Source organism: Stegostoma tigrinum, chromosome 25 (assembly GCF_030684315.1).
Source record: "Stegostoma tigrinum isolate sSteTig4 chromosome 25, sSteTig4.hap1, whole genome shotgun sequence".
NCBI classification, from domain to species: domain Eukaryota; kingdom Metazoa; phylum Chordata; class Chondrichthyes; order Orectolobiformes; family Stegostomatidae; genus Stegostoma; species Stegostoma tigrinum.
The window spans coordinates 41,723,878-41,748,487 of record NC_081378.1 but is presented as its reverse complement, the minus strand read 5'-3'; the positions used below and the strand labels follow the sequence as shown (position 1 = coordinate 41,748,487).

The 24,610-nt window shown below is 42.0% G+C and overlaps 1 protein-coding gene across 3 annotated transcripts in view; it reads right to left on the bottom strand.

The window, feature by feature from the left end:
- Window positions 1–24,610, bottom strand: part of LOC125463330 (non-muscle caldesmon-like) — a 194,853-nt gene that overhangs the window by 131,441 nt on the left and 38,802 nt on the right. For 2 of the 3 annotated variants that reach the window (XM_048554514.2, XM_048554513.2), the window contains exon 2: window positions 9,905–10,010. The exons of the other annotated variant lie outside the window; for it this stretch is intronic. The gene's annotated coding sequence lies outside the window, so the exon portion shown is untranslated. The remainder of the gene's footprint in view (window positions 1–9,904; window positions 10,011–24,610) is intronic. 3 annotated transcript variants of the gene reach the window in all.

Sequence of the window (24,610 nt, the reverse complement as noted above, 5' to 3'; positions counted from 1 at the left end):
TTTCCCTGTAATTGTGACTGCTTACTTGGAGCACAGCAACACAGAAGTGCTATTACTGGAATTTTTGGACTTTTTAAAAAATATATCAAAGTTTATAGTCCTCCTTTGTGGAGGCCTCATTATATCCAACTGATGAAACAATACATGAGAAAAAAGCAGAAGATCCAAGTGCATTCCTAAAGTTTTATACTATACGTGTGTACATCAAAATCAACCCCTTGCAATATATCCAATGGACAGCATTTAGGCAGACCTATACCTAACAACAAAAATAGAAACGTTGGAGAAGCTCAGCAGGTATGGCACCATCTGTGTAGTGAAAGCAGAGTTTAGGTTCCAAGTCAAGCCACCCTTCTCCAACTGACAGCATCTGGAAAAAGTAGCATTTACGCTGATGACAAGGGGTGCGTAAGGGTGAGTGGTTAGGTGGAGACAGAGAGGAATAGACAAAGGGATTGTTGATAGTAAGCCAGGGAAGAAGAAAAGCTAGGTAGATGATAATAAAGGAGCATGAGTGGGGAAAATGAGTTGGACATGCTGCTAACAGCCGATGCCATGACTGGACCTGGGAATGTGGGAGTGGGTAAAGGACATTGAAGGTGTTTAAGCTCAAAAATTACTGAATTCAACACTGACTTCAAAAGGACGCAAGGTCTCCAAGTGGAAGGTGAGACATTGTTCTTCCAGCTTGCACTGAGCTTCACTGGCACATTGCAACAAGCCCGACAGAGATGTTGGCCAGGGAGTACGATGGGGTGTTGAACTGGCAGGCAACTGGAAGCTCAGGGTTATTTTTACAGACAGTGCGTAGGTGTTCCACAAAGTAGCCTCCCAGTCTGAGTTTCCTCTCCCCAGAGGAGAGGAGACTGTATCCCAAACAAGAAATACAGCACAGGGGTTCCCAGTTTACCAACGTCTGACATGCACTCATATTTGTGAACAGCTTCTTTTGCAAGAAGGCAGCAATGGCAGGCTAATGAAGTATTTGGGCTCTGTGCCCATACGCTCACGCTCACCTGGATGGCCGCATTGTGCCTTGTTCTGTTTTTATTTGTTTTATTTCTTCATTTCTTTTTTTGTATCAAAGATTACCTTTTCTTCTTTTCTGTGGCTGTGATGGAGGAAGGTGGTAGTGAGGGCAGTGGTGTAGCAGACATCCATTTTGTGCCAACCACAGTAGGGGGCAATCTTGGGTGGAGGAAAAGAAGTGGATATTTCTGGGCCATCCTTGCAGAAGGTGGCATAAGCAGAACAGAAACATTGGAGATGGAGAAACTGGAGAAATGGAATGGAGTCCTTACGGGAAGGATCCCAGAGTTTTCATTCTTGGTCATCCAGGTTTTCAGGCACGGGATTACCAGCCATTAGTTAAAGGTTTCCCTAAAATATTTCATTCTCTGTTTTCTCTGATCTATAATGACCACAAATGAGCATAAAATAAATGAACTAAACAAAACTGTTACCACAGTATTATTGTGCATAGAAGGTAGGAATCACTACAAGGCAAGCATTTGTTATCCATCCTTGGGTAAGGAGTGGGAGTCAGCCTGTTGAACTGTAGTCCAATGTGGTCGATATATGTCATACTGCTTGGAAGGGAATTCTAGCATTTTGACCAGGAGAGTGAAGGAATGACCATACAGTTCTGTGTTAGTTTGCGGCCTGGTTTACAAGAGAACTTGCAGGTTGTGGCTCTCCCATAGATCTAATGCCTTTGCTTTTTAAAGGTGGTAAAGGTCACAGGTGTGTAAGGTGCTTTTGATAAGGGGCTTACAAGTCGCTATAGTGTATACTGTACAGAATACACATTGCTGCCACTGTCACTGATAGAGGAATGAATCAAATCAATCAATGTTGGAGGTGCCTGATGACATTTTGTTTAAACTGGCTGCTTTGTCTTGGACAGTGTTGATGTTCTTGAAATGTTGACAAAGTCACACTCATTCACACAAATAGAGTATTCCATCATACTCCTGATTTGTGCCTTGTGGATGAGAACAGGGACCAGGAAGACTGGAATTTATTCATGCACCACAGAATTTTCAGCCTTTTCTTGCTTTTTAGCCACAAAATTTATATGGCTGGTCCAATTCAGTTCAGTTCTAAAGCTCCAGAATGTTGATGATAGGGGATTCAACGATGGTATTGCCACTAAACATCAAGCAGAGATGGTCAGGCTCTCTCTTGTTTGAAACGCTTGCTGCCTGACACTTTCATATTGTGAACATTACTTGCTACATATAAGCCAAACCTGATCTTACTACATAAGGGTAAGAACTGCTTCTATATCCAAGGTATTGTAAATGGTACTAAGCACTGCATAATCATAAACACACATCTTTCTTCTGACCTTATGATGGAAGGAGGTTATTTGATGAAGCAGTTGAAGATTGGTAGGCCAAGTACACTGACCTGGGGATCTCCTGAAGAGACATCCTGGATCTGAGAATATTGACTTCCACTGACCATAACTATCTTCTTTCACACAACTGTGACCCCAATCAGTTTCCACCCTCAATTCCCATTGACTCCTGTATTGCTCAGATTCCTTAATGCCATAGCTGTCAAATGCTGCCTTAGTGCCAAGGGCAGTCAATTTCATCTCATGTCTGGAGCTAATTTTTTGCCTACATTTGGATCAAGGTTAGCAGTCAGTAGCTGAGTGGCCCTGGCAGTACCCATTGTATTTAACACATTACAATACATTTCTTTCAAGAAACCATTAGTCCTGTGACACTTTTCTCATAAAGGGATGCGCACATTCTTTTGCATGATTAACAGCTAGATAATGGAACTGCATTTTTCAAAAGTGCATGAGTTATCTGTAACTTTATTACATGCCACTAATTGTACAGGGTGAATCTACTACTTGTTGAAAGAGGAACTTCAGGTCTTTCAATGCTTGACTGAAGGCTAAATGGCCTATTAATATTGCGGAATCTCTTCAGAAAGAGATAGCATAAAAGCACCCGGGGGTCCAGGCGCTATCTTAACCACCTAATTGACATCCCAACACATAATCACTGAAACAAATCCAATGAACAGCCTGCCCTTGCAAGTTTATATGCACCCACTTGTACTTAACCAAGTGGTGACTGGGCTATGAAAAGCAGTGGTTGTCATTGCCAATCACAGCATTTATGTTGGCATCAGAGACAGGCTTATCTCGTGCGATGACAGAAAAGTCTCTTTTGATGGATCTCAGAGCTGGCAGCTCCACATTAGTGCTGATGTTTAGATTGCTCACAGCTCCTGCAGGTGAATGATCCATTAGAGATTGTCATCCATGAAATGGTTCACTGGTCAATCACGTTCTCGTTCCCCATTTTATCAAATACCTATCTGATGACAGCATGTCAGCACAGTCTTGATGATAAGGGTGGATTTTCTTTTCACTCTACTCAAATATATTTGCAAATTAGGTGAAAACAGTGCAAGATTTTCCATCATAATAAAATGTGAGGCTGGATGAACACAGCAGGCCAAGCAGCATCTCAGGAGCACAAAAGCTGACGTTTCGGGCCTAGACCCTTCATCAGAGAGGGGGATGAGGGGAGGGAACTGGAATAAATAGGGAGAGAGGGGGAGGCGGACCGAAGATGGAGAGTAAAGAAGATAGGTGGAGAGAGTATAGGTGGGGAGGTAGGGAGGGGATAGGTCAGTCCAGGGAAGACGGACAGGTCAAGGAGCTGGGATGAGGTTAGTAGGTAGATGGGGGTGCAGCTTGGGGTGGGAGGAAGGGATGGGTGAGAGGAAGAACCGGTTAGGGAGGCAGAGATAGGTTGGACTGGGTGGGGGGGGGGGGGGGAAGAGCTGGGCTGGTTGTGTGGTGCAGTGGGGGGAGGGGACGAACTGGGCTGGTTTAGGGATGCAGTAGGGGAAGGGGAGATTTTGAAACTGGTGAAGTCCACATTGATACCGTTAGGCTGCAGGGTTCCCAGGCGGAATATGAGTTGCTGTTCCTGCAACCTTCGGGTGGCATCATTGTGGCAGTGCAGGAGGCCCATGATGGACATGTCATCTAGAGAATGGGAGGGGGAGTGGAAATGGTTTGCGACTGGGAGGTGCAGTTGTTTGTTGCGAACTGAGCGGAGGTGTTCTGCAAAGCGGTCTCCAAGCCTCCGCTTGGTTTCCCCTTGGTTTTTCTAAATAGTGACTATATCCTCTGAGTACCGGACCATACATTGACACTGATCATCACCTCTTCCCATGTATTTTGTGCCACTGTATCCAAGATTGCCTAGGTGCCAAACCTTACCCAGTGGTGCCATCTATTCCCAGCCATAAAACAGGGAATGCAAGAACTGCGCAGCTCATTGACTCTGTTCAGTACTTTCATTTTTGCCTTGTCATCTCAAATGCTTTGCCGTACATTTGTCCAACTTAACTTGTGGAAAGATTCAGACATCATTTGAAAATCTTTGCAGCCTTCCTAGCTCCTCAGTTTTGGCACATTTCTAGCTTCAGGTGCTGGTTAAACCAGGAGCTCCAGTGAATCAATCATATGGAAATGACACGAGAAAACCCCTCAGAAGTCAGTTAGCACTGGAAAATACACTCTGAATACTTACACACAGCACAGCATCAACAAGAACGCTTTTACAGCAGATTGCATGTATTGTACCACCAAAAAGCTAAGAAATCAGACAAATCTTCAAATTATGCTTTACTTTTACATTGAAACAGACGTTGTTAATCAATTGACCAGTATGCTAAAGACTGGCTGGAATATTGTCTGCCATTTCAGTATCACTTACTTAAAGAAATTATACTTATCTTGCCGCTGACTTCTTGTTTCTGCTGGTTTAGCTCTTCTTATTCATGCATAGTACGTGCATGTCACTGTCTGGTCCAGTATTTATTTCCCATCTGTATTTGCACTGTAGAAGTTGGTGGTGAACTGCCTTAAAATCTCTACATTGTAGAAGCAGGCCATTTGGCCCATCGAGTCCACACTCAAAGGACATCCCATTCTAACCCAACCCCTCTAACCCTATCCCTGTAACCCTGCATTTGCCGTGGCTAATCCACCTAGCCTGCACATCACTGGACACTATGTGCAATTTAGCATGGCCAATCCACCTAACATGCACATCTTTGGACTGTGGGAGGAAACTGGAGCACCCGGAGGAAACCCATGCAGACACAGGGAGAACGTGCAAACTCCACACAGACTGTCACACGAGGGTGGAATCAAACCCGGGTCCCTGGCACTGTGAGGCAGCAGTGCTAACCACTGAGCCACTGTGTCTTCTTGACCTGCTGCAATCCTTGGTGTGTAGGGACATCCATAGTGCTGTCTATGATCTGAAATTGTTGAACTTAGTGTGGGGTCCAGAAAGTTGTCGAGTGCCTATTAAATCCTGAGGTGCAGTTCCTCATGCTTGTATTGCACATCAGTGGAACAATGTAAGAGAACATTTGGAGTGGCAGTGAGGTGAAGAGTTAATACTACAATCGATCACAAAAACTCAAAGTCAAGCTTGTAGACTGAAAGGGGATGTTCTGTAAAGTTGTCAGCCTTAAGCATGTGTGTGTGTGTGTGTATATACACACACACACACACACACACACACACACACACACACACACACACACACACACACACAGAGTACACCAAATTGAAAGGAGTGCAAAAAAAATTGCTGGATTGTCTCGGAGGAGCATTTGGGATCTTGGAACGTGGGAAGAGAAGAGGTGAAAGTGCAGATGCTGCATTTCCTTCACTTGCACGGAAAGGCACCAAAACGAAGGGAGGGACGTTGTAGAGGACTGTCGTTTTGGAATAATGATAGGGAAGTAGAGGGGAAGATGCGTGTTGCAGTGACATCATACTGAGCTAGCAAAACTAGGAGAGGGTGACCTACACAGATTGATCTCAGTCAGTGCAGAGACTGATGAGGCGAAAGTTGACAATGAGGGAATGCCAACTGCAGCTCAGTGAGGAAGGGCAAAGGAGTGAGGGTAGGATGGACATGATAACAATAGCAGGAGGGCAGAATCCTCAGTTAAGGAAGAAAAACAAAGTAGCATCAGAGAAACTGGTACCGAAGGTGAAAAGGTTGTTTTGTCCTCCTTTTTATACTGCCTTTTTTTAAATGTTATGTGATCTTAACACACCATTTATACGATAGCCAATATTCTGACTTCAATCCTATTAAAGAATCAACTTTAAGATAAAGATAGGGATTAAAGATAAAAATAAAGGCAGCCCACTTCTCTCCAGACAGCTGGAACCATGATAGACATATAGGAGAAATGGCAAGAACTGGACTGGGAGCAGGCGGTAATGGAGAAGGTCATTGAACTGAGGACATTTTTTTGAACTCTACATTGACAACTGGTGACTGCTACTTGTTTTACATCTCAGATCTACGCAGAGATAACGCAAGTTTTCATATGTGCAACAAGTTTTATTTAAAGTGTTCTAAATATTCTTCTCTGTACTCCAGTTCTTTCTACAGTTTTTCTACCTCTCCTCGTATTCACACAGAACCCTGAATCAATTAAGCATCGTGTGTAGCAACAGTAACACACGCAATTAAACACAGAAATGTTGTACACTGCAGCGGCAGCACCTTTTAACTGCGTACCATACTCCAGCTCATGCGTTAAGACTAAATTTATATTTAGGTGCTGATTTATAAAAGAATTTTCTTTAGTGCTGTCGATCTAGAACTAAGTGTTAGCAAGCCATCTAAGGTTCCAAATTTGGTTCCATACGACAGAACAAGATTTCTTTAAATTTTGCTTTCACCTCCAGTTAAAGCACCATCAAAAAATCTTAGGATATTTATTTCTCTCTTGATATGCCCAATATAATAAATAAAGGCCTCCGACACAAGACTGGAAATACAAACCGCTTCACTCTCCACATAGTTTCATATAATTCCAAATAGTCCCTTACCCAAGAATTTCATATGAAATACAATATTCTTGATGATAATTTATTTAAACCCCAGCTGGTTACTCTTACTTTCTTCAAATTCCTAAAACATAGCTTCAGGCTTCTTCAAAAAGACACACTATACTACACTGAACTCTCCTCACTGCATACTTCATGCTCATGAATTAAAGTTCAAGACTCCCAGCCTTCTTGTCTACTCAAAAGGCCACCTCAGCTTATCTTGACAGCTCCTCCAAAGCTTCCCTGATGTGCTCTAGGTTTTGCTTGGCTCACGAATCCATATTTAGTTTTACCTGAGAAATGTATCAGGCTCCAGACAATGTTGACTCACCATCACAAAGAACACTCTTGGCCAAACAAAACCACCCACGCTGTAATCCATCATTCCCAACTGACAGCATGACTTTATCAACTCTGTAAGATCACCGATGCTAATCCAGAACATTGAGGGTCTAATAATGCTAAAACCATGAACTCAAGTAATTTTATTTAAAGAATCATTAACTACAGCTATTTTAAAGATTTATTTTTAAATGGGTAATGTTCCTTGTGAAGTTGGAGATGGTTTTTTTATAAAATTTAATTTCAATGCTATTATGTTAATAATGTACTAAGAGTTTAAGATGTCAACTTCTGTAGCTCAAAACTGCCCAAGACAAAAATCTTTCCATATTAGATGCCAGTAACAGAAAATGATGGATGTTTCCACTGTGCACATTCATTTTACTGCAGAATATATGAGATTTTATCCGCAATTAATTTCCAAATTATCAAAAAAGGTCAAAATTGAATCACATCAGAGAAAACTGGCAATGGACAAATTCTATAAAAAGAACTCCAATGTTGGATTTATTTAATTTTTATCTTTGCAAAACAAGAATGATGTTTCCTTGTGCATGATCCGAAGAAAAGTAATATGCAGGTAATAAGGAATAGAATTTTAGCATTTATTGCTAAAGGGACGCAGCATAAATGATGGGAAATGTCGCTGTAATTGTACACAGTATTAGCAGGACTGCACCTGGAGTCCTGCATATAATTTTTTACTTGAGGAGGGATATAGTTATTTTGAAGTTAGTTTGAGGGAGGTTCACTAGATTGATTCCAGAGATGAGGGGTTTGTCTTATGAAGAGAGATTGAGCAGTTTAGGCCTGTGTTCTCTGGAGTTTAGAAGAATGAGAGGAGATCGAATTGAGGTATAAGGTGCTGAAGGGCATTGACAAAGTTGGCATAGAAAGGATGTTTCCTCATCGGGGCATTCTACACTCAGAGGTCAGACTTTTAGTATACGATATAGCAGATTTAAAAGAGAGGACAAATTACTTCTCTGAAAGGACAGTGAATCTGTGGAATTCACTACCCCTCAGTGTAGCAGATGCTGGACATTGAATAAATTTGAGGAGATAGATTTTTAATTAATAATGGGTTGAAGGCTTATGGAGACCGAGCAGGAAAGTCATATTGAGGGCAGAATGAGATCAGCCACAATTGTATCAAATGGTGGAACAGGTCTAAAGGGCTGGATTGCCTACTCGTGCTCCTAGTTCTTACATTTCTTCACCAGAGCTTAGCAAGCATATCAGTGTTTACTCAAAGGTGACACTCTTGCCCCCGAATCAGCAAGCAGTGGCCACACCGTTCTCTGTTCTTGCCATCTAGCCTAGTTCATCTACAGGGGTCTAACCCTTACAAATCTCTGTGCAATTCTTTTCACCACCCAATGCCACTGGGCTCTGCGGATGGTTTAACAGTCAGACCCTCCTTCTAAACTTCCCTCAATGAAGCTTTCTTGCACTCACGGGCTTAAAAAGTTCTAAGAGTCACCAGACCCAAAATGCTAACTCTTGTTTTCTCCTTCACAGATGCTGCCAGACCTGTTGAGCTTTTCCGGCAACTTTGTTTTTGTTCCTGATTTACAGCATCCACAGCCCTTTTGGATTTTAAAGGTACTGGCATAAAAGTTTTAAATGAAATTTGTCCCACAGCTTCCTGCTGCCCATAAATAATACCTCTATCACAAAGGCAGCTGGATTTTGTCTCAGAAATATCAACTATTACTGCACTTTAGATCATCTGCTGCAGCTAACCCCATTGAATCTTCATCACCCTCAGACTAAATTCTCTAGCAGCCAGTCATCATGTGCCTTCTATAAACTTGTTGGAAGAGGAGCTGGGAGTGTGCATTCACAATGTGCTGACAAAAACTGTTTCCCCACAGCCAATACCACCAAGAAGCAGATATGTAGTCATTCATTCTTTTTGTTGATTCAGGCAACTTGCTTTGTAAAAATTAGCCACTGCATTCACATATGCAACAATAATGGTATTTCAGATGTTAACTAGTTGTGCCCTGCTTTGGATTAGGAAATTTTCAACATTAAAGCAAGTTATTTCTAACTCATGTCTAAATGTTAAACATAAAATTATGTAGTGTTAATAGTCACCCTAGATGCTCATAACAGTCTGGAGCAGTAGTTTTTAACAAGAATACTGTGGAATTTTGTATGAAGGTAATGAAAATTAAAATAAAACAAACATTGTTTCATCTCAGAGATAGTAGGAACTGCAGATGCTGGACAGTCTGAGATAACAAGGTGTAGAGCTGGATGAACACAGCAGGCCAAGCAGCATCAGAGGAGCAGGAAGGCTGATATTTCGGGTCTGGACCCTTCTTCAGACCTTTTCTGCTCCTGCTCATCTGATGCTGTTTGGCCTGCTGTGTTCATCCTTGATATTGTTATCGTTGTTTCATCTTAAACATTATTTTTCCATACCAAAATTACAACTCATAAAACTTGTGAAAATTAACCGCCAAATTAACTGTCTGTGTTACTAAAAAGATTGGGAACCATTGGTTTACAGCAAGATTGGAATGAACCAATACCTATAATTTAGTGCTGAGATGTCAATGTTATGTCGATAAAGTAGCACTTTAAATAGAGGGTGTGAGCAAAGACACCATGGAATTAATTATAATTATTTCAAACTATACTCACTGAGAGGTAATTGGATTGTCAACACAACCTCTATTGATTGAGAGCTGGCTTGTCTGATGCACTTGAAATCTAGTTTGAATGCAGTATATTGACTTCTTTGCTGTATCTGTGGGGAATCGAAAGCAGAGAACAATCAAATGATATTAATTAGATACAGTGAAAGTGGTTCGTACCACTGGAGAGTCAATTTGTCTGCACTGAACTTTTAAATCTATGCACAACATAAAAATGATCAGAGGGAACTACAAAGCACCAATGCATATCAACACTAACAAAGGAATCAAAACTCCACATATCAGAGCCAGCACCATCTGGTATGTTAAAATCTATCAAATTAACTTCCTTGCAACATGCTGGAAGTGTGCCATACGTCAGGATCTTCCTGCCGCAAAACATAGCAAAGACTATATGATCTTTGATATATAGGTTTCCGACACCACTTCTGACCCAAGTAGGAAATGGGTTTTTCATAGCATTACTCGTGAGGACTAGAAGCCTGATTTCCATGATGCACTCCTTCAAGCCAGAAAAAAGCACAATATTACAAACTGCCCTCTGATTGGTCTCAAGCTGCATATCCCCGTGTTTATTTATTTAAATTCTTCCCACAGGCAATTGGTGGCAGTAAATGAATATAATCTATTAGTCCTGGTGTTTTCTGTGTTAAGGAGTAGCATATTGTTTTGTTGTACAGAACTGTAACATTATCAAAAAGAGACACGAAGTCCAGGCTTTTTATCTGGCATTCATCAGAATGGAATTGCAAGAAAACCATCTTTAGAATGGAAGGAAAAGTGTATACAGCATGAGAAGAGGGTGATGACTTTTAGGACTATGATTGTTATGGAGATAAAGCAAGATCTGAGAAATGGCAGATTTAATTCAAACCTGGCAAGGCAACAGCATGTTCGGGGCATAGCCACGGGATACCGCAGTGATGGACTGTCTTCAATATTTCCTTTCCTCAGTCAAAAAGGTGCAAAATACGGACATGTTCTTAAAATACAAATATCATTTCCTGCTGTGTCTCCATGCCAACTATATCCAATGAATCATTGCCATCTTTCATAAATTGCTCCTTCCTTTCTAAGATAGTAGGAACTGCAGATGCTGCAGAATCTGAGATAACAAGGTGTAGTGTTGGATGAACACAGCAGGCCAAGCAGCATCAGAGGAGCACGAAAAATGCCGTTTCAGGTCTGGACCCTTCTTCAGAAATTTGAAGAAGGGTCCAGATCTGAAACGTCAGCTTTCCTGCTCCTCTGATGCTGTTTGGCCTGCTGTGTTCATCCAACACTGCACCTTGTTATCTTTTTCCTTTCTAACTTTGGTTTTCTTGATTTCCAGTCCTGATGAATGTAAGACAATAACCTTTGACTTCATCTCTCTTTCTTTAAGCATTGTTGGTATACCTCTATTTCAGAGCGAAAGCTGTTAATGACATTAAAAAAAAAGGCCAGATGCCTGCTATCTCTATACAGGCTATCAGTGAGAACAAACAAAACCTTTTACTTTTAGCCTGTTGTCTCCTCACAGATATGTATTTTTCTTTGCTTCAACTGTATCCATCTTTCAAGGAAAAAGACTTGTTATTCAACTACTTTGTACGATAAAGCATTCTACCTATTAATTGCTTTTTTTTGCTGTACGAACAATTCCTATACAGAATGTTACTTAGTTAACTAGTTCCAATTTGAGCATCTATGATTATTTAAAATGGCAGAACTTTGGAAAATGTGTCCTATCTGGGTTTTTGGAAGTTAAATATATCAATCACTGACTCAGCATATTCCATTAAGGCAGAAGAATGTCTTATCCTTGAATTTGCGGTACAATGTTGCAGCATTATACCACACATCTTTATAGTCTAAAGCAGGATGTGGTGACAGGAACATGCCAGAGCATTATCCTGGAGAGAAAACTATTTAAATGAACATTATACTTTTTAAACAAGACTGTTTTATCACTTATTGTTATAAAATATAAAGTCGGCATAGTCCTACCAGGCCATAGGGCTGCTTTCACACTAGAGATAGTCAACTGGTGTTGATGTATTGTATAAGTTGATGGGTCATTGCTCTAGTTACATTTTCTGGTTGCATTTAAGCTATGGTTATTTCAAATGTAGCTTGCTCTTACTCTTGCGATTGAGTTTCTCCAAAAAGTAATTTATCATATCGCAGGACAGTTATGGGCATCCTTTATGATAAATGTTTTGCAAGCAAAGTGAATCTCTCAGCATGCACAAATTATCCCTTTAAAAATCATTGTTAGTATAAAGACTGTTGCAGATCTCCTAATCTGCTGGCTGTCCACTTTGTATTGTTAAGAATATCTCCTGCAAACATTGAGATGTTGTGGATTCTCATCAGTGAGTGTCCCAGTATTTAGCAGATATGTTCGGCTCATTGACAGTCCCAAAATTTGTACCCATTACTTACTAAGGACAGCCAGTTTTGAAGTATTTATTTCATGGGAGGTAATAAAATGGACAAAGATACAATAGTGGCACTTGTAAGCTCTTTGCATTGGTTTGCTCAGAGACTTACTCATGATTACAGCAGCACAGGAGGCCAGTTATCCCTTCATGTCTGTACTGGCTCTCTGAAGGGACAATTCACAGTGTCACTCCACTGAATTCTCTCCATAACCCCACACATTCTTCCTGTTCAGATAGTAATCCAATTTTCTCTCATGCCTCGACTGTACCTGCCTGCACTGAGGCAGTGCATTCCAGACCCTAACTACTCACTACATAAAACTGCTCCTTATGTCACTGAGATAACAAGGTGTTGATCTGGATGAACACAGCAGGCCAAGCAACATCAGAGGAGCAGGAAAGCTGACGTTTCGGGTCTAGAACCTTCTTCAGAAAATTTTTACCTCAAAATAACCTATTTTCTGAAGAAGAGTCCAGACCGGAAATGCCAGCTTTCCTGCTCAGCCTGCTGCGTTCATCCAGCTCTACACCTTGTCATCTCAGATTGTTCAGCATCAGCAGTTCCTACTGTCTCCTTATCTCACTATTTCTTCTCCTGCTTATGACCTTGAACTTGTACTCTTTGATCCTTCCATCAACGGGAGTAGTTTCTCCATCTTTGCGCTATACATGTTGCTCAGGTTTTGAATATCTCTATCAAATCTCCTCTCAATCTTCTCTTCTCCAAAGAGAACAATCCTAACTTCTCCAATCAATCTCGACAACTGAAGTTCCTCATTCCCGTAACCATTCTCAAGTCTTTTCTGCACCCTCCCTAATGTCTTTGCATCCCCTAAAAGTGTGTTTCCTAGGATTGGAGGCAATGTTCCAGTTGAGGTTGGAACAGTGTTTTATACAAGTTTAAGATTTCCCTGCTTTTGTATTTAACGTCTTGACTATCAAGCCCAGGCTTCCATAACTTTATTCATTGCAGTCTCAACCTACCCATACCACTGTCAGTGACACGTACATCAGGTCCCTCTGCTCTTGTACTTCTTTTAGAATTGTGCTCTTTATGTTATGTTGTCTCTCTACACTTTTCCTGTCAATATGAATTAGTTCGCACTCATTTGCTTTAAATTAAGAAGTCACATATTTAAGACAGAAATGAGGAGGAATTTCTTCCCTCAGAGGGTTGTGAATCTTTGAATTGCTTTCCCACAGAGGGCTGTTGAGTTTGGGTCATTGAGTATATCTAAGGCTGAGACAGACTTTTTTTTGATCAGTAAGGGAATCAAGGGTTATGGGGAAAAGGCAGGAAAGAGATGTTGAAGATTATCAGAATGGCCATGATCACTCTAAATAGCAGATTGGGCTCGACAGGCTTAATGAAATACTTTGCTCCTCTATATCTTATGATCTTACTACGGCAAGCATGTGTAGCATTTGAAAAGTAGATGTGTTGGTCCTGTTTCAAAGCTGCACATGATGAAGTATTGGAGTTTAAGGATACAGAAATGGAGGGGAGTGGTAAGTCTTATAGAATCCACTCATTATCACATTCAGATTCCTGATGTGTATAAATCTGTAAAACCAACCACTAGAATTGATAGGTTTCTTACTCCTTCCTAAAGCTTTAACGGGCACTCAGTATGCTCAAGTCCCTGCTCTAATTCATTTGCACATATTGTAAGCGGCTAATGCAGAATTCAGTCAGGGCAAGTATTCAATAAATAGAGATTCAAATGTTTGGGGTGGAGAAAGGGAGTCACTTAAAATGAGAGCATGTGGGTTTACACAACACTCAAAAGATTCCATCAGATTGCCATGCATTCTTAGCAAACTAAGTCTTGATATCATACTGACTTTAATGCGTGACAGAAATAGAAAAGATGAGAAAGCACGCCAGTAACTTCCAACACCTGCATTCTTTGTATCTGCCAGAATTAAGGGAAGGTTTTAACTATGAGTGGGTTTTCTGTGTGAAGTTACTGGTTTAATTTAATTTACTATCTCTGTGGAAGCCACGATGACTCTTGGAGATATCAAGAACTGCAGATAGTGGAGTCAGAGACAACATTGTGTGGAGCTGGAGGAATGAAGCAGGCCAGGCAGCATCTGAGGAGCAAGAAAGCTGACATTTCAGGCCGGGACCCTTCTTCAGAAATAGGGGTGGGGAAGAGAGCTGGGAAATAAATAGAGAGAGGAGGGGTGGGGGGGTGGGGAAGGTAGGTGGGATGGTGATAGGTGAGTATAGGGAGGGAGTGGAGGGGCTTGGTCAGTGAGATGGGTGGAGTGGAGTGGAGAGATGGGAAAGAAGATGGATAAGTTGTGTCAGGTCAAGGAGGCAGAGATGAGTGGGAGGATTGGTCACAGAATGGCACCAGGAGTGGGGAGATTTTAAAATCGTGAATTAAATATTTAGGCCATTGGGGTGTAGGATCCCGAGGCAGAATATGAGATGTTGCTCGTCCAGTTTGCAGATGGTATCATTGTGGCACTGGAGGAAGCCCAAGACGGTCAGATCACCCGGTTGGGGGGGGGGGTGGGGGGCTGAGTTAAAAAGGTTGGTGATCAGAACCTTTTGTTCTGTCATTTGTCACGTACACAGCATGGATGCTCTACAAAATGGTCTCCGAATCTACACTTGGTCTCACTGATGTAGAAGAGGCCACATCGGGAGCAGTGGATGCAGCAGACCACATTGACAGATGTATAGGTGAATGCCTGCCTAATGTGGAAGGTTTGTTTTGTGCCTTGAATGGAGGTGGGGGGGGGGGGGTGAAGGGCAGGTGTAGCACTTCCTGCAGTTGCAGGGAAAGGTGCCGGGGAAGGTGGGGCTAGTGGGGACTGTGGAGCAGACAAGGCAGTGGTGGAGACAGCAGTCCCTATGAAATGCAAATAGGGGTGGGGAGAGAAATATATCTTTGTTTGTAGGGTCTGATTGGAGGTGAATGATACATTGGATGCTCAGGTTGGTGGGATGATACGTGAACAAGAGGCATTCTGTCTTTGTTTTGGTGGGACATGAGGATGTGAGGGCAGAAGTGCGGAAAACGCATGAGATGCGGTTGAGGGCATTTTCGACCACCGGACCGGGTGGGCTGTTGTGGTCCTTGAAATGGGAAGACATCTGGGATGTGTGGGAGTGGAACACCCCAGCTTAGCAGACCAGACTTGGTGGAGGTGGAGGGATTGGGAGTAGGGGATTGCATTCTTGTGGGAAGGTGGGTGAGAGGAGGTGTAGTCCAGGAAGATGTGGGAGTTGGTGGACTTGTATTAGATGCCAGTTTTGAGGCAGTCACCAGAGATGGAGACAGGAAGGTCCAGGAAGGAGATGGAGGTATCGGAAATGGTCCAGGTGAATTTGAGATAATATGAACTGCAGATGCTGGAGAATCTTAAGATGCTGCTTGGCCTGCTGTGTTCATCCAGCTCCACACCTTGTTACCTCAGGTGAATTAGAGGTTCGGGTGCAAGGTGTTAGTAAGATTGAAGAACTGATCAAGCTCCTTGTGGGAGCATGAGGCAGTGTCGATACAGTCATCAATGTAGCAAAGAAAGAGGTGGGGATAGTGTCAATGTAACTGCGGGAGAGGCGCTGTTCCATGTCTCCGACAAAGATGCAGGCATAGCTGGGGCCCAAGCAGGTACCCATGGCCACCCCTTTAGTCTGAAGGAAGTGAGAGGTGTTAAAGGAGAAGTTGTTAAGGGTAAGGATGAGTTTAGTTAGGCAGATGAGGGTGTCGGTGGAGGGGGACTGGTTGGGCCTGTGGGAAAGGAAGAAGCGGAGGGCTTTTAGGCCATCTGCACAGGGAATACAAGTATACAGGAGTGAAGATAAGGTGTTGGGGTTAGGGAATTGGAAGTCTTGGAGGAGGAGGAGGGTGTGGGCGGTATCCCGGACGTAGTTAAAGAGTTCCTGGACTAGTGGGGAGAAAAGAGAGTCAAGGTCAGCAGAGATAAGTTCAGTGAAGCAGGAGCAGGTGGAGACAACGGGTCGACCAGGGCGGTCAGGTTTGTGGGTTTGGGAAGGAGATAGAAGCGGGCAGTGCGGGGTTGGGGAACGATGAGGTTGGTGGCTGTCGGTGGGAGATCACCAGAGGTGATGAGGTTATGAATGGCTTGCAAGATGATGGTTTTGTGGTCGGGGTGGGGTCATGATTAAGGAGGTGGTAGGAGGTGGTGTCAGAGAGTTGGCACCTGGCCTCAGCGATGTAGAAGTCAGTGCGCCATACTGCCACTGCACCTCCCGCGTCTGCGGATTTGATAGTGAGGTTAGGATTGGAGTGGAGGGCTGCACATTCTGTGGGGGAGAGTCTGGAGTGGGTGAGAGGGGTGGAGAGGTTGAGGTGATCAATGGAACAACGGCAGTTGGAAATGAAGAGATCAAGGGAGGGTAGAAGGCCATGGGGCAGTATGGTGGAGGAAGGAGTTTCTTGGAGACTTGTGTCTGTGCCAGACAATACTATGGTATCATTTGGTCCACATCCTGTCCACAAGCAGGCAGAGGCTGCTGACAGCTGGGAGTTTTGATGGTCAAATGTAGTCTGCCAACACTTTTACATTTCACAGGTAGAAAGCAGCATACCTTTATAAAACATGCTGATGTTTTACATCACCATACCATCACGGGTGACCTGATGGTATAAATATCTCAGACTCCATCTTATTGGGGCTACTTGAAGCAAGCCACACTGAGGAAACTCTACCTCTGTTTATCACTGAGGTGTATTGTATTAGCCCAGACAAAGAAGTGCCTGGGACTTATACATACAGTATACACAGCAAGAATTGAAAAAATATCTGTTGAGTATTTCAATATTACATTAGCCATGTCCAGTTCTATATTACTGGGGCTAATACAAGCACTATTTCATCAGGAAGAATGCCTTGCTGAAGGCAAGAAGTCCATGATCACCTGAGAGCAACTTAAAGGGAGAAAATGGATGAGGTCAGGGTAGAGGAAGGCTTCATGTTTATTGAAGGCCCCAAGTGCTGCACTCGACCTTGGTCGAACAGCAAAAAGTGACCTTGACCTATCATTTCCCTTGGCCCTAATCAGGCTCCCTTCTCTTGACCAGAAGTCAGCGTTTCTCCTCAGCTCCAAGCTAAAATCGATATTGGGCACTGATCACATCATGACCGAGATTCGAAGGACGCAAATTAGGATCATTCTGGATTTGGGAAGATGAATTATATACATATTTGGGACTGTCTATTAAATTTAGAAATAGTAGAATCTGGGAATCTTCCATAACTCAGGAAAGCATTAACTATATTTTTTGTTTCCTGTAGGCAGTTGGTTTGAAAAGACCTTCCTTCATCCCACAGATGTCACTAACCCAATATGAATCCTATGAATTTACTAAATATTTGAGCATTGAAACCCAGAGTACCAGCGCTCAGGAGCCGCATATGACCCATGGGTTCCAGTTCAAACGCTCCTATAACGCAAATCAATATAATTCTTTCGACAAAGACGGGTTTATCGTTTTTCTCTCAGTATTCTTCTCTATGTACATTAATGTTATCATTTATTTTTGGACCACATTTGCTCTCACAATATTACTGAGTGACAATACAGCAGCCAATTTGGTCTCGAAATGTTCTCTCACCAATTGCAGGATTCCATATTTGCGGATGAAACAGCATTTTTGTTTCCAGCTGTGAGAAGTGTTCTGTGATGAACACTTTGAAAACTTTTGTAAAGAAAACAGTGAAATTGCTTTCATTTAGCAGATCTTTTTTAGAAGGACCATTCGAAATAACTGAATGCCAGGTATTGCAAAATGTCTGTGCGTATGGTACGTCAGGGTTCTGTGGCTAGTTTGGCCTACATCCACATCACCAAATATGGATGTGATGCTTAGACTGGAATGAAAACATTTGACAGACTCAATGGCTAAACACCATAGCTTTTTTTTATTAAATTAAACACAGCTTCACAATTCACACTGTTCAAATTCATAAATTATTGGTCATTATAACTTGATGATATCAAGTTAAACCTGGTAACAGCCCTCTGGGATCTTGTTAGGGATACCAAAAATGGCCAAGATCAGACTCTGAATGCAAGAATAAAAGAGGAAAGAGGGTTTATTTTTGGAGGCAGTGACGTTGACATTTAATATTTTGACCTTCGTTTTAAGTAAATGACAAGTGGAAACAGCCCAATCTAGTTGCAGGCTGTCAAGAGCTCCTTTAAAGCAGCTCTCAAAATATTGTTGCAATAGATCAGTACCTGATGCTTCAGTGATCATCTAGAAAAGAATAATTTGATTAGGGATAATCAACACGGTTTTGTGAAGGGAAGGTCGTGCCTCACAAACCTTATTGAGTTCTTTGAGAAGGTGACTAAACAGGTGGATGAGGGTAAAGCGGTTGACATGGTGTATATGGATTTCAGTAAGGTGTTTGATAAGGTTCTCCACGGTAGGCTATTGCATAAAATACAGAGTCACAGAATTGAGGGTGATTTAGCGGTTTGGATCAAAAATTGGCTAGTTGGAAGAAGACAGAGGGTGGTGGTTGATGGGAAAATGTTCATCCTGGAGTTCAGTTACTAGTGGTGTACTGCAAGGATGTGTTTTGGGGCCACTGTTGTTTGTCATTTTTATAAATGACCTGGATGAGGGCGCAGAAGGATGGGTTAGTAAATTTGCTAATGACACTAAAGTCGGTGGTGTTGTGGATAGTGCGGAAGGATGTTGCAGGTTACAGAGGGACATCGATAAGCTGCAGAGCTGGGCTGAGAGGTGGCAAATTGAAGTTTAATACAGAAAAGTGTGAGGTGATTCACTTTGGAAGGAGTAACAGGAATACAGAGTACTGGGCTAATGGTAAGATTCTTGGTAGTGTGAATGAGCAGAGAGATATCAGTGTCCATATACAGAGATCCCTGAAAGTTGCCACCCAGGTTGATAGGGTTGTAAGAAGGCATACAGTGTGTTAGGTTTTACTGGTAGAGGGATTGAGTTTCGGAGCCATGAGGTCATGTTGCAGCTGTAAAAAACTCTGGTGCGGCCTCACTTAGAGTACTGCGTACAGTTCTGGTGGCTGCATTACTGGAAGCATTGGAGAAGGTGCAGAGGAGATTTACCAGGATGTTGCCTGGTATGGAGGGAAGGTCTTATGAGGAAAGGCTAAGGGATTTGAGGCTGTTTTCGATAGAGTGAAGAAGGTTAAGAGGTGACCTAATAGAGACATACAAGATGACCAGAGGATTAGATAGGGTGGACAGAGGACCTTTTTCCTCGGATGGTGATGGTTAGCACGAGGGGACAGAGCTTTAAATTGAGGGGTGATAGATATAGGATAGATGTCAGAGGTAGTTCTTTACTCAGAGAGTAGTCAAGGCATGAATGCCCTACCTACAACAGCAGTAGACTCACAAGTTTAAGGGCATTTAAATGGTCATTGGATAAACATATGGATAATAATGGAATAGTCTAGGTGAGATGGGCTTCAGATTGGTTTCACAGGTCGGTGCAACATCGAGGGCCGAAGGGCCTGTACTGCGCTGTAGTATTCTATGTTCTATGGGCTTCACAATGGCAGTTTGAATGGAGTTTACTAATAGTGTTTAATCCTGTGTAGCAAAATCCTAACAGAGCAGAAGCTTGGTAACTTTCAAATTTCACTGCAATCTTTTCTTTTGACACTTTAGAAACATGAAGCTTCTCCTCTGGGAATGTTATCAGTTTGCTTGCATCATTTGCAAACATATGTAGTTCGAGCTATTCAAATACAACGAGAGCGTAGTGCCAGGGCACGAAGTAGAAAACAAGATCTGACAGGCTCTGCAAACAGCATGTAAATGTCTCCACCATATTGTGTTCTCTGTCCAGATAACACATATTGCATATGCAAAGCTTCATCTGATAAACCTGTTAAAAGGGGAGCTCAAGACGATCGATGGATAATTCACTGACCATGCCTCAGTGTCCTCTGAGTTTTCAAGTTCTAATATAAAAATACATTATCCATAATTTTAAAAACCAGAGAGTCCGTGACCAGCTGAACCTCTAAAATGCATTCTCACCAGACGGTGACCCAAAGCCATTTAATGATCCCTTAATGCTCCACATAAACTGCAATTTGTGTGTCAGAATGGCTTGATCAGCCGAAATCCAATTCCTAATGTAGTCCCATCTAGTGAGGCTCCACTCTATGCATTTCACTCCTTATAAGTGCATGGAGTTTTTCATAACCATCAGGGCACAACTTAAACATGGTATTGAAGGGTGGGGGAGAAAGTTAGTTTAAATGAAACAACATGTGGCAACAATGGCAGGGATAAAATGCAGAGTAAAACCTTGTCAAACAGGAGGTACACTCATCTCAACATCATCTCCAACATTGTTGAGTAAAGGTTTAGAAACTACATCTTGAGAGAGTACACAGTGATGACTTTTAGCATGAAAATCACTTTTTTAGTTGCTTCTTTCAGGCTTTCCCAGAATGAAATATGAAACTATTTGGGAAACTTGATGCGTGGGTGTTGCTCTATCACTATCTGGATTGTGCAATGTTACATATCTTGCAGGCTATATATGGTTATTTTATAAACTGGTGGACATTGTGTTTTTTTGTTAAATTACAGCAGCTGGATTTCTTAATAATTTGGGTTGAAGTCAGTGCCTATCTGATACCAGTATTTGATAGCCCTAACTGATTGAAATCAAGCCATTCATTCTTGAATTGCTTTTCATTCACATTCAATTTGATATCAAAAATAGTTAAGCTGAGTGAAGTTTTTAAAAATTTCAAGTCCTGACACTAAGCACATTTGTTGCTTTATGGAGTACATAAGTACATGTAAAACTGGCCAAATTTTATTTACAAAATAATTTTTTTCCAAGATCCATTTTTGTGTTTTTTTTAAGTTTTAGTTTTGTTCAATCTTCATTTAATTTGTGGTGTGTTCAGGCTCACATGTTTCACTTCACAGATGGGTAACTCCTGAAAGTCTTTGCATCGTTGCTTCCAGAATGGCATGCAAGAGTGGTCAAGACAGATCTCCAATCCGTTAGAACAATCCAGGCCCGAAACGCCAGCCTTCCTGCTGCTCTGATGCTGCCTGGCCTGCTGTGTTCATCCAGCTCCACACCTCGTTATCTCCAATCCATTGGCTGGGGTAAGGGCTACAATGTGGATGTTGAACCACCACCTCTGGACCACAGGGTCAGATTCAAGTTGTACCTCAGGGTGTGACAACGTGCCCCACATCTGATTCACTAAAACCAGTTTCCACCTGCGAGATATTGGTTTGTGGAAGGGCAAAGTTAGTCAGGAGAAACAAAAAGAGACTGGCTGCCCTTTGCATCAAACGAGCATCTGGCAGAGTATGGTTTCATTAAGGGGTTTGAGCAGAACTAGAATCAATAAGTAGAGGGGGAAAATCTCTATACCTGTTGAAGTCATACATAGTACAAAGGAAAATGGACATTCCGGCCCCACAGCATCTCTACAGGAATTCTACAGTCAGCATCTTCGGCTCAACAAACTTCAGCTGCTTCACCGATGCCACTTCCCATATCATTAGGTCAGAAGTGGGGACATTCATTGATGATAACACAACGTTCAGCAGTGTTCTTGACTCCTCAGATACTGAATCCTCATTCCGTACCCACATGCCGCAAAACCTGGATAACATCTAGTAATATTCAAGCCAAACAAGTCCCTGGCAATGACTGTCTCCAACAAGCAAGAATCTAGGCACCAACCCTTAACATTGTCTTACCATTGCTGAATCCTTAACAAACAACATCTTGGGGATTACCATTCATCAGAAACTGAACTGGACCACCTACGTAATTGCTGTAATTACAAGATGTCAGACAAATGGAATTCTGTGATGTGTAACTTCCCTCTTGTCTCTTAATATCTGTTACCATCTACTAGGGACAAGTCAGCAGTGTAATGGAATACTTCCTGGTCGCCAGGAGGAGTGCAGCTCGAACTACATTCATGAAGCAAGACACCAAACAGGACAAAGCAGCCCACCTGACTGGCACAACATCTGTCAACTTCAACATTCATACCCTTTAGAATCAATATGCAGTGGCAGTGCATGCCAATTGTTAGATGCCCTACATCTACTATCTGCCCTACAAGGCTTCTTTGACAGCACTCTCAAAACTTACAACCTCTAATGCTAGAATGACAAAGACAGCAGATATAGGCACGTGCAGGTTCCTCCAAGTTACACACAAGCTTGGCTTGAAATACATTGCCATTCCTTCACTTTGGCTGGATCAAATCGGAACTCCTTACAGTTCAACAGCAGCAGTTCAAGAAAGCAGCTCTCCACCACTTTCTCCAGGGCAATTAGGCACAGACAAGAAATGCTGGCCTAGCTGAAGATCCCCACAACCCATTAATATAATGCTGTATTAAAAAATGAATAAAATACTATGAAATTAGAAATTGTTGTTAAAACTCAACAGGTGTGGCAACACCTGTGGAGAGCAAACAGAGTTAACATTTTGGTGCCAGTTGACCGTTCTTCAGAATTGGAGTTTCAGCTCTGAAGGTGGCTCACTGGACCCGAAACATTAACTCTGATTTCCCTTCACAAATGCTGCCAGATCTGCTGAGATTTTCCAGCAATTTCTGTTTTTGTTTGTGAATATTATGCTGTATTGGATATTGTGAATAAGTCTGTTTGGAAGACAGAATAGCTCTTATTTCTTCCTTAACCAGATGGGTGTTTACCAAACGTACTGCTCCATGCAATGAAGAACAAGTTCTTTACAAAATAAGCACCTTTGAGGGACATCATGTTCAAAAAAAGACAAAGACCTTCCAGTATTCACACCTTCAAAGCAGCCAATGAATTACTTTTAATATTTTGTCCCTGTTGAGATGGAGCTGAATGTAGTCTGTAATTTGTACACAGCAGGTCGCACAATACAGTAAATGTGATTAATTGTTCTGTGAGCTGATGTCATGGAATTGGTTGAAAATGCAATGTTGGTCAGGACACCAGGACAATGTCCTCTTTGACCAGTGCTTTGGAATCTTTTATCTTCTGCATTTGGCTTGTTTCACCTGATTGGGGACATCTTTAATAAGCGCAATGCTCTTTGAGTAATGCAGATTAATACTGGCTTTTGATTTTGGGCTGAACTTGTACCGCACAGCTTGCTCGGCATAACTCTGTAACAGAGACAGTATTCCACACACACACACACACACACTAATAACCCAAAGAAAAAGCCAAGCAACCCAGATGGAGGTTTTTCAAGTTGCATTGTTTTAAAGTACATGAGAGGTGAAGAATACTCAACTGATGCAGTTTATTAATAAATCTACGAATGTGAAATGAATCTTAACCGGTGTTCTATTGAATCTCAAGTTCACATTACATAGCAATAGCGTTTGCTGTCTAAAAGATATTTGAGCGCTTCTGGTCCAAATGTGGTACCTACCATTTATATCAAGTACTAGGAATACCGAGACGACTGTAGCATTGGATGGGAAAATGAAAGCCTGCTCAAACAGGAGAGAGTTCTAAGCAGAGATAGGTAACAGTAAGACTGGACTAAGCAATTCTGCTCTCGTTTTAGCCAAGTAAATTTCAAGAATGCATATCTTTTCACTGAAAAATGCTCACGCTCACAGCAAACATCTACTCATACGCAGTCAGAATCAGGATCTTGGACCTGGCAGGAAGACACACTTATTTCAGAGTTTTATTCATTTCTTCTCTGCCACACGACCCAGATCCCCACCCCAAAACACACAAATACAACTCAACTCCCTTACTTATTTTCAGGGTTCTTTCTTTAATGTCTGCAATAGTTCATTAGCCGCATTGCAGCCAGGAACCAATGATCACTTCTGCTCATTTCCATGTGAAATTAACAATGTTCAACAGTATGTCCGGTCTGGTCCAACAAGCAAAAGTCAGACAAATTTGTTGTGACAGTTCTAATATTTCAAGGTCTTGATTTAAGTTGTACAGAAAGTAAACTGCAGACTACAGAGGTATGAGATTCAGTAAACAAACTGTCATACACCACTTGAAATACCACACGTCTCCAAATGGCGTGTTTTTTCCATACATGTACGTTTGTATGTTGTTACAAAATGGGAGAGATTATGTTTGTCTTCTCCAAGCAATTATATTTTTAGCACTCCGAGTTCTAACTGTTTACTTCTCCAGTTGATGGTAAAATTTCTGAACTTCCAAACCATGTAATCTAATTTCCATAATTCAGAACACAGTGGAGCCAGGATAATTAGCTGGCACAACCTAATTGTTATCCAAATATGGAGTT